General features: G+C 50.2%; 2 non-coding genes across 2 annotated transcripts; both read left to right on the forward strand.

The window, feature by feature from the left end:
• The first annotated feature begins 6,268 nt into the window (after positions 1-6,268).
• Positions 6,269-6,351, forward strand: trnal-uaa (transfer RNA leucine (anticodon UAA)). Its single transcript has one exon. It is a non-coding gene; the product is annotated as a tRNA-Leu (tRNA).
• A 4,090-nt stretch (positions 6,352-10,441) lies between these two features.
• On the forward strand, positions 10,442-10,524 carry trnal-cag (transfer RNA leucine (anticodon CAG)). The gene has a single exon. It is a non-coding gene; the product is annotated as a tRNA-Leu (tRNA).
• Positions 10,525-10,873: the final 349 nt, after the last annotated feature.

The following is a 10,873-nucleotide window of genomic DNA, read 5'->3' on the forward strand; positions in this document are numbered from 1 at the left end:
ATCTAACAGCAAGTGGATACCCACCGAGTGAGGGTTTCTGTGCTGCTGGAGGGTGCAGGGGAATGAGGTGATGGTGCACCATCTGAGGCTCCCTCCTCCTCCTCAGAGGTGTCTGGCTGTCCCACAGTCTCTCCAGCTCTTCGCTCTTGTCGTTCATCCTAGCCTGCATGTGAAAACAGCGACATTGAAGGGTTAGGGTCTGCCCATCGTGACATTCCAACCACCCCTACTGTGCAGCTCCATTGATGCAGTGGTGAACAGACGAGCAGTATGGCTCCTTTGCAGCGGATGCTCCCTTGTGCCCCAGGAGATGTTCACTCACTCTCTTAGGTAGGTGTCCCTGCCTCTCCATCAGCTATGGAGCAGCTGCTTTGCTGCCCGGCCTGTTCCATGGCCTCCTCCTCCATCGGGATGAGGACATGGAGATTAGGCATCCACTGCCAGTCTTGACATGCTCTTTCCGATTGTGGGCTGTCTTCTCCTGCAGCCACTATGATCAACAAAGTTAGTCTCCCAGCGGGGACAAGCCCAATATCTCTGATGGTGATAGTCCAGCAGTCCATGATGTGGACACACATATTCCTCCTGCATGTGGCCCCTCTCGAGGGACTGTGTGAGTTTATACAATGACTGATGTGCACCTCCCACCGAGATGCAGCCAAACCTCAGGCAGCATATCCTGCTGCCCTTCCCCAATACACATGACTGGGTGGTCACTCCCTTTCCACCAAACACTCCCTCTCACTCTGCCATGCGCAGTGTCCAAAGGGTCCAAAGTGCTTTGAGTTTGCGCCTGAGCAGCCCGGATCCGGTCATTGACCCACTTCGTGCACTGGATCCATGTCTTGGGGGTGACCCCACGGCTGCTGACTTCACCTACTATCTCAAAGCAGCTTTGCTTGGTCAGGTGGACAGGTGTCCACCTCCCATCCCTGGGGAAGAGGATCTTCCACCTATCTGTTGTCACCTGGAGGCAAACCTGCAGGATGGCATCGCCAAACCATTGGACCATGGTCACTGCAGGCTCGCATTCAGCTCCTTACCTATCAGGCAGCAGAGACAGCAGAACAGGTCCTGGGGCAACGGAGGCAGCAGAACAGGTCCTGGGGCAGCATATGCAGCAGAACAGGTCCTGGGGCAGCAGAGGCAGCAGAACAGGTCCTAGGGCAGCAGATGCAGCAGAACTGGTCCTGGGGCAGCAGAGGCAGCAGAACAGGTCCTGGGGCAACGGAGGCAGCAGAACGGGTCCTGGGGCAGCAGAGGCAGCAGAACAGGTCCTGGGGCAACGGAGGCAGCAGAACAGGTCCTGGGGCAGCAGATGCAGCAGAACAGGTCCTGGGGCAGCAGATGCAGCAGAACAGGTCCTGGGGCAGCAGAGGCAGCAGAACAGGTCCTGGGGCAGCAGATGCAGCAGAACGGGTCCTGGGGCAACGGAGGCAGCTGAACAGGTCCTGGGGCAGCAGATGCAGCAGAACTGGTCTGGGGCAGCAGAGGCAGCAGAACAGGTCCTGGGGCAGCAGATGCAGCAGAACAGGTCCTGGGGCAGCGGAGGCAGCAGAACAGGTCCTGGGGCAGCAGATGCAGCAGAATGGGTCCTGGAGCAGCAGAGGCAGCAGAACGGGTACTGGGGCGGCAGAGGCAGCAGAACGGGTCCTGGGGCAGCAGAACGGGTCCTGGAGCAGCAGAGGCAGCAGAACGGGTCCTGGGGCAGCAGAACGGGTCCTGGGGCATCAGAGGCAGCAGAACGGGTCCTGGGGCAGCAGAGGCAGCAGAACGGGTCCTGGAGCAGCAGAGGCAGCAGAACGGGTCCTGGGGCGGCAGAACAGGTCCTGGGGCATCAGAGGCAGCAGAACGGGTCTTGGGGCAGCAGAACGGATCCTGGGGCAGCAGATGCAGCAGAACGGGTCCTGGAGCAGCAGAGGCAGCAGAACGGGTCCTGGGGCATCAGAGGCAGCAGAACGGGTCTTGGAGCAGCAGAACGGGTCCTGGGACAGCAGAACGGGACCTGGGGCAGCAGAGGCAGCAGAACGGGTTCTGGGACAGCAGAGGCAGCAGAACGGGTTCTGGGACAGCAGAGGCAGCAGAATGGGTCCTGGGGCAGCAGAGGCAGCATAACGGGACCTGGGGCAGCAGAGGGCTCTCAGGAGGACACTCCTTTAAACCAGGCAGCAGTGAATGCAGGTCTGGCAGCCCTTTCAATATGGTGCCAGCACCTGCCGTTGTGTCAGATGTCGGTGCCATCGGTGCCTCGTTCCCTACCTCTGGTCCTTGTTTACATGGGCCCCACGCCTCCCCTTCATTAATTGGTCGGCTGCTCCGTGATCGGGGTCGGTCGGCCACATTTCACTCGTGTGGTGACGACACCCACTTCCGGTGCCTCTGCCGAGAGCCGCACCGTTAGTTTAAAATTCAGCCCATGGGGTCAAGAGTGGAAAATCTCCCCTCTGATTCTCTCTACTTAAAATGAAGGAGACACCAAATTAAAACTGATGAAACCAGGGATTGTATCTTGGTTCTTCAATCTAGTGTTCTCCCAACTGAGCTATTCCAGCCTCACTGTGAACTCATCTTCATTGGAGACAAATATAACTCCAGGCGGAATTTCCCCACCCGTTCATTCCTCACTTCAGGGGAATGGGACCCGACCAGATCGCGGAACTCAGATTATGTTAATGTTCTGCTCTTGATATCTTAATATTATCTTGCGTTTGAGCCACTTTTAATCAGGTTCACGGACAAATTCTTCCATCATCCCTTCTCCCACATTCCCTCTCTCTCATTCATTCTTTATTCCTCACAATCCAGAAAGGGTTAGGAATCAGAGTTCACCCCCAAACCCTCTGCACACAGACCTCTGTCTGTTACCCTGTTTGATCCAAGAGACCAGTCAATAAATTACACTCTATAAACACAGAAAGCTGCCTCAGAGTGTTGGACAGAGATAAATACACTGAAGTCATTTGAAAAAAGTTCATCTTACGGGTTGTTACTGAGCCCACAGAGCAGGGCGAGCCCAGGCTCCAGCCCCAGCCCCAGCCTGTGCTGTGTTAGCTGATGCCACCTGGTGTGATGCTGAGCCACACGGAGCAGGAAAGGGCCTGGTTGTAGTCATGGCCTGTGTTGTGTTAACTGATCCCACTCAGTGTGGTAGGAGCCACACAGAACAGACTGGGCCCAGGCTCCTTCCTCAGCCTGAGGGATGATAGTTCTTCTCACACGTTGTTGTACAGAGCCCCACACAGAACAGGGAAATCACAGGCTCCATCCCCGGCCTGTGGTATTTTACTTCATCGCACCTGGTATGGTACGGAGTCCCCAGAGCAGGAAAGATCCAGCTTCCATCTCCGGCCTGTGCTGAATTAGCTAATCTGACCTGGTTGGCACTGAACCGCAATCAGGGAAGGATGGGCCGAGGCTCCATGGCCTGTGGTGTGTTAGTTATTCTCATTTGGTGAGGTACTGAGCACCATATAGAGCAGGATGGGCCTGTGCTCAGTGAGCTGATCTCACCTTGTGTGGTCCTGAGACCCACACACAAAGCAGGACAGGCCTAGGCCTCATCCCCGGCCTGTGTTCAATTAGCAGATCTCAGACAAAAGATTTTGATAAGGTTCCACACAAGAGGCTTCTCGATAAGATTAAAGGCCCTGGTATCAGTGGTAATATATTGATCTGGATTGGGAACTGACTGGCAGACGTAGGCAGAAAGTAGTTACAGATGGATCTGGATCTGTTTGGAGACCAGTTACCAGTGGTGTCCCACAGGGATCGGTGTTGGGACTGTTGCTCTTTACTATTTTTATTAATGATCTGGATGTAGGTTTAGGGGGCACCATCTGTAAATTTACAGATGATTTGAAGTTCTGTGCGAGTGTTTAGACTGTAGACGATACTCGACTGTTTCAGGCTGATCTTAATGTGTTGGGAGATTGGGTTCATGACTGGTAAATGATGTTTAATTTGGGTAAGTGCAGTGTTATTCATGTGGACAGGGCGAATGCTCAACATTCATACACCCTTCAGGGAAAAACATTAAAGCAGGTGGAGAAAGAAAATAATTTTGAGCAGAGATCTGGATGTTCTAGTGCACAGATCTCTAAAGTTACAGCAGCAATGCTGTGAAGTGATAGTTGGAGCAAATAGAGGGTTGGGCTGCATTCAGAGGACAATTGAGTATAAAATGAGGCATATTCTTTCATGGGATGTGAGCGACACTGGCAAGGCCAGAATTTGTTACCCATCCCTAATTGTCCTTGACAAGGTGGCGGTGAGCTCCCTTCTTGAATTGCTGCACTCCATGTGGTGTAGGTACACCCACAGTGCTGTTAGGAAGGGAGATCCAGAATTTTGACCCAGCATCAGTGCATGAACAGCGATATATTTGCAGATCAGATGGTGTGTGACTTGGAGGGGAGCTTGCACATGGTGGTGTTTCCATGCATCTGCAGCCCTTGTCCTTCAAGGTGGTGGAGGTCTTCGGTTTGGAAGGTGCTGTCTGCGGAGTCTTGGTGAGTTGCAGCAGTGCATCTGGTAGATGGTACACACTACTGCCACTGTACGTCAGTGATGAAGGGAGTAAATGTTTAAGGTGGTGAATGGAGTGACAATCAAGGCGGCTGCTTTGTCCTGGACAGTGTCGGGTTTATAGAGTATTGTTGGTGCTGCACTCATCCTGGGTTGTGCCTGTAGATGGTTGACAAGTTTTGGAGAGTCAAAAATCACAAAATTATTGCAGTGCAGAAGGAGGCCATTCGGCCCATTGTGTCTGCATAGAATGATAGAACATAGAAAATTTACAGCACAGGCAGGCCAAAAAACGAGCCACCCAGCTGAATCCCATTGCCCAGCATTTGGACCGTCGACCTGCAGGTTCAGGTACTTGAGGTGCACATCCAGACACCTTTTAAATGAGTTGAGGGTTTCTGCCTCAGCTACCCTTATCGGCAGTGAGTTCCAGACTCCCACAGCCCTCTGGGTGAAAAAACCTTTCCTCATCTCCCCTCTAATTGTTCAACACATCAATCAAAATCTATGCCCCCTAGTCACTGACCTCCCTACTAAGGTAAATAGACCCTTCCCATCCATTCTATCCAGACCCCTCACAATTTTGTACATTTCAATCAAATCTCCCCTCAGCCTCCTCTATTCAACCCCAGCTGATCCAATCTTTCCTCATCGCTGCATTTTTCCAGAGCTGGCAACATCCTCGTAAATCTCCTCTGTAACCTCTCGAGTGCAATTACATCCTTTCTGGAATGAGGTGACCAGAACTGCACACAGAACTCAAGTTGTGGCCTAACTAATGATTGATACAGTTCCAGCATAACCTCCCTGCTCTGATATTCTATACATCGGCTAATAAAGGAAAGGATTCCATAAGCCTTCTCAACCAACTTATCAACCTGTCCTGCTACTTTCAGGGATTTGTGGACATTCACTTCAAGGTCCCTCACTTCCTCTACACCTCTCAGCATTCACCCATTAATTGTGTATTCCTTTGCTGTGTTTGACCTCACCAAAGGCATCACCTCACACTTCTCCAAGTTGAGTTCCATTTGCCACTTTTCTGCCCACCTGACCAGTCCATTTCTCCAGCTCTCCTAATGAGCATTTCACCACGTGCCTTGAGCTGAGTTGCTCATCACAGAATTCCCACTATCTGATTTACTCTTGTAGCCAGAGTATGTATATGAATGGTCCAGTTAAGCTTTTGTCAATGGTAACCCCCAGGATGTTGATGGTGGGGGGATTCAGCGATGGTAATGCTGTTTATCGTCAAAGGGAGATGGTTACATTCTCTCTTGTTGGAGATGGTAATTGCCTGGTACTTATGTGGTGTGAATGTTACTTGCCACTTAGCAGCCCAAGTCTGAATGTTGTCCAGGTCTTGCTGCTTCTGGACACGGACTCCTTCAGTATCTGAGATGTCCCGAATTTGTCCTTTTATGAAACCTTGGTCAGGACTCACTTGGAATATTGTATCCAGTCTTGGTCTCCTCACATGATGGGTGATATTGAGGCTTTGGAAAGGGTACAGAGGAGAGACATTCGACGAATTCCCAGTATAAGACATCTTGGTTATCAAGTTAGACTAAAAGAGTTGGGACCCTGCACCTTAGAGAAACCTAGACTGAGGGGTGATCCGATTGAGGTTCATAAATAATGAAGAGTCCAATTTAGCATGGGAGAGGAGTCATAACTTTATATTGGAAAAGGCCAGATGGCACCCGGATCACATTAAATTTCATTTTCAGTGGTGGGCTAATGTGCCAGGTTGGCCGAGTGGTTAAGGCGTTGGTCTTAAGATCCAATAGACATGTGTCTATGTGGGTTCAAAGCCCACTCCTGGTATCTGTGCTTACAAAATGTTACTTATTCTTTCCCTGACTTTTGCCTTGCACTATCATCTCTTCTGTCATTTAATCACTCTTGCCTTCCAACTGATCACAGCTTCCTATTATTTGATCTGCCCCAGCACCGTTCCTTGGCTCTGCGCTTGCTTATACACTGGTAAATCTTTAACTTAATCTCCTCTGTACCCTGACAATGACCTTCTCATCCTTCCTGGATTGTGGTTCCTCACAGGATTCGCTGCCTCTCCGACTCCCCTCCAGGTAACTGAAGGCCCTGAGCCTTGGTCTCGCTTTATACGCTAGCTGGTAGTTGATTCCTTGCAGGTCTGCCACCGCTCAGGAGAAGCTCAAGACCCAGATCAAGCAAAGTATCAAGAGGAATGTGAACAAAGGCTCCCTGGTGCAGAGCAAGGGACAGGGCGCCTCCGGCTCCTTCAAAATCAGCAAGAAGGAAAACCCAGGGAAAAGTGGGAAAGAAGGTGAAGAAACCAGCAGCCAAGAAATCTTTAGTGAAGAAACCAGCAGACAAGAAATCTTCAGTGAAGAAACCAGCAGACAAGAAATCTTTAGTGAAGAAACCAGCAGACAAGAAAGTGACAACAAAGAAAGTAACAGCCAAGAAAACGAGCAGCAAGGCGGCGGCAACGCCAAATAAGGCGGTGAAGAAAGCAGCGCTTCAGAAAAAGTCTCCTGCGAAGAAGGTCAAAAAAGGCAAGAGTGCGGCGGGCGGAAAGGCGCTGAAGAAAATGCAGACATGGAAGAGCAAGGTCAAGCCGAAAGCAGCGAAGTCTCAGAAAGCAGGGTCTGGAAAGAAGTGAAAGCGCGGGAAACTTGTAAACATCTGAACACAAAGGCTCTTCTCAGAGCCACCAACATCTCTCAGGAAAGAGCTGATCCCCTGATCAAATGATCCCTGTCGAGGCCCCGCATGGAAATGATTTGGAGTAAATCCAGGATCCCTGGTGACTCCCCTCCACCCAGCCCTTTCCCCACTCTCTGTCATAAAACAGAGGGATGTCCGGCCCTCACTCTAACTGGGGATGTGTTCGGTGCAGTCTCAGTTCACAAATTCAGGGGGAGAGTTTGCAAGACAGTAACACTGGCGGAGAAACCCCACCTCACAACTCAAACCCCAACACATGAGTTTCTCCAATTCAGCTGGAGTCGGGTGAAAACAGGAGCTGGGATAGGCTGTGATCGGGAATGTTAGGAATGGATTTGTTCAGGGAGGAATGTACCTGGGATCTGCGAAAATAATAGTTCCTTATTTCCCCAGATGACACATTCTGCAGTGAGAGTGAAAAGTCTCTTCACTGCTTCACATTTATTAATTGTTTGGTTCGAGATGAATAATGAGTCAGAGAGTAATGACAGGATCTGAAGCTTCTCTCACACCAGCCCTTGAATGACTCAGTGTGAAGTGTCCAATGTGTGAAGCTACTGCCAGGGTTTGTCAATCTGAACAGTTTCAGCTCAGTTACTGGGGGCCTGGAATCCCCGCAGTTTGACTCTGTCTCCGATTGGTCACCCGCTTCTCAATCCAATTCTTAACCAATAGGAGAATCACATATAAGTAAATAGAAGTTCTCATTGGCTCAGATTTTCCAATTGGAAAAAGCCTGGCAATTCCAGAGCAGGAAGGAATTGAAGTGATGGAAAATGTCAATTTTCAGGCAACAATTTTAATACCTCCCATTTTATGTTCTGTTTTCCTGTATTTACCGTCACAAAATCCTGACGCGATTTTTTTTTTATATTAGAGATACAGCACTGAAACAGGCCCTTCGGCCCACCGAGTCTGCGCCGAACATCAACCACCCATTTATACTAATCCTACACTAATCCCATATTCCTACCAAACATCCCCACCTGTCCCTATATTTCCCTACCACCTACCTACACTAGTGACAATTTATAATGGCCAATTTACCTATCAACCTGCAAGTCTTTTGGCTTGTGGGAGGAAACCGGAGCACCTGGAGAAAACCCACGCAGACACAGAGAGAACTTGCAAACTCCACATAGGCATTACCCGGAATCGAACCCGGGTTCCTGGAGCTGCGAGGCTGCGTTGCTAACCACTGCGCCACTGTGTCGCGATTTTGAGAACCGTTTTCATTTGTCAATCTGTTAACTGTCAGGGGCGGGAGGAAGGTCCGGTTCAGCAATTTAAAACGGGACAAATATCAGCTTCCACTCTGTAAAAGGAACAAATTAGCGACTAACCGCTTCTCACAGGCTTCTCGGGGACTGACAGAAACGAGCGGTTTCTGATCTTTTCTCCTGAAAGAGGCGGATAATGCTTCAGGGAGCAATGAACTGCCCTTCACTTTCTGGCTGCTAATACATCCCTGACTTTCAACAGTTCAAACAGCGACTGATGCTTCTGCCGGAAAATTAGCAGATTCACCAGAATGATCCCGGTCCATCATGGCCAAAGACATCCAGCTGGCCCGCCGCATCCGCGGGGAACGCACCTAAAACCCAGCTTCAGTAACAAGTGTAACAAGGGCTCTTTTCAGAGCCACCAAATCAGCAAAGGAAAGAGCTGCCATCTCTGTTCATCATCAAACCCATTAGATTGGAGGGGCGGCCACATGGTTTCTGTTTTGTCACATCACTTTCCCGAAAGGCCTGTCGGACTGAGAGCTGATCTGGAATTTAGAAAGCAGCATTACCGGAGACTCATTGCTGCTCAGCACAATCTCAACCCCGCTCCTGGGATCCGTTAGCTGGCATTTGGGGAAAAGAAATGGATCCCAGTTTTATTTGAAAGGCATTAATGGAGCCGGTTCCGTTCACATGAGGGTTATTTACAAACATTACCCAATAAGTTCACTAATATTTGAATCCATTGGAGATCAGTGCACAGGATATGTAAGGCAGCTCGGTCACTCTGACTGAAACCGCCAGTTCCCCGGGGCTGCAGACCCTGACACTGCGGGGAGAGAATCCCCGACTCTATCCCGCCGCCGGGGGAAACAGACAGCTCTGTGTCCGCAGAATAGGGAGGGCCGGGGGGAAGGCACACCTGAAAGCGCTGCAATGGACTCAGCTCCTGTGTGTGCACAACTCTCACTGATTCCGTCCTCTGGGAACAGTGCGGTCTAAACAGATCAGGTTAGGAGAGAAACACACAGCCCGAGAATGGCCTCTTCCTTCCTGCATTTACTCTGTTCCGGGAGCAGATTCTCATTGAGAAACGGCGCTCAGATCACCGGAGAGAAAAAAAAAAACACAATTCAAACTGTCCAAATGAAAAACAGAGAATTAACCCGGACACTTCCATTATTAAATTAATTCATCAGCTCCGAACCAGTTCCCGTTAATGTACCGGGATAATCTCGGGATTTATAAAATCGAAGGCAGCGGGATTTATTAAATTGTTGATTCTGACACCCTGTAGTTCACTTCTTCACTTAACGAGAGGGGGAGATGTGTGAGCAGAGAAACAGAGCGAAATCCAGAGAGGGAACTGAAAACACACCTGGACAGATGTGAAACAGGTCAATCCACTGTTACAATAACTCCATCACTGACTCCCTCCTGACAGTAACCAGTCCTTTCACAGAGACTGTGGGTGGCTCTGAAAAGAGCCTTTGGTTTATTTGATGACATTTTGGCCGCTTTACTTTTTCTGGGAGCTCTGAGCGCTGGTTTTCTTGGGCAGCAGCACGGCCTGGATATTAGGCAGCACCCTGCCCTGAGCGATAGTCACTCCTGCCAGCAGCTTGTTGAGCTCCTCGTCGTTGCGGACGGCCAGCTGCAGGTGTCTGAGGATGTTGCGGGTCTTCTTGTTGTCCCGGGCTGCGTTCCCGGCCAGCTCGAGGATTTCAGCGGTCAGATACTCGAGCACAGCAGCCAGATAGACCGGGGCTCCGGCACCCACACGCTCAGCATAGTTACCCTTTCTCAGGAGCCTGTGAACACGGCCCACCGGGAACTGCAGTCCAGCCCGGGAGGAGCGAGACTTGGCCTTGGCTCGAGCTTTCCCGCTGGTCTTTCCTCTTCCAGACATTTCCACAATCTCACAAATACTTTCACAAAGAATGAATAATTTCCTTAGCATTGATAGCACGTCGCAGGTAGTCAGGATGGCCGAGCGGTCTAAGGCGTTGCGTTCAGGTCGCAGTCTCCATTGGAGGCGTGGGTTCGAATCCCACTTCTGACACCTTGTGTTTTGACTGCACTGGAGGCGTTTGGGAGCAGCGGTGAAAAGCAAAGAGAAAGCAGAAAAGAATATGGACAAACAAAGGAACAATGGACCCAAAGATGTTGCAACAAAACATGAGAGTTCGAGCCAACTGAGCAAACAGCAGGGCACATAAAAGATCAAAAATGTAACCTTTGTATCGGGGTGGAAGATGTTGCCAATATCCTTAATGAATACTTTACTGTTTTCCCGAATGAGAGGGTGATGCAGATATTGTTATGAAGGAGGAGGAGTGTGAAGTATTGGACGTGATAACTTAAGGAGAGAGGAAGTATAAATGGGATGAGCATCCTTGAATGTGGAAAAA

The sequence above is a fragment of the Heterodontus francisci genome, unplaced genomic scaffold, assembly GCF_036365525.1.
Source record: "Heterodontus francisci isolate sHetFra1 unplaced genomic scaffold, sHetFra1.hap1 HAP1_SCAFFOLD_51_1, whole genome shotgun sequence".
In the NCBI taxonomy this organism is placed as follows: Eukaryota; Metazoa; Chordata; class Chondrichthyes; order Heterodontiformes; family Heterodontidae; genus Heterodontus; species Heterodontus francisci.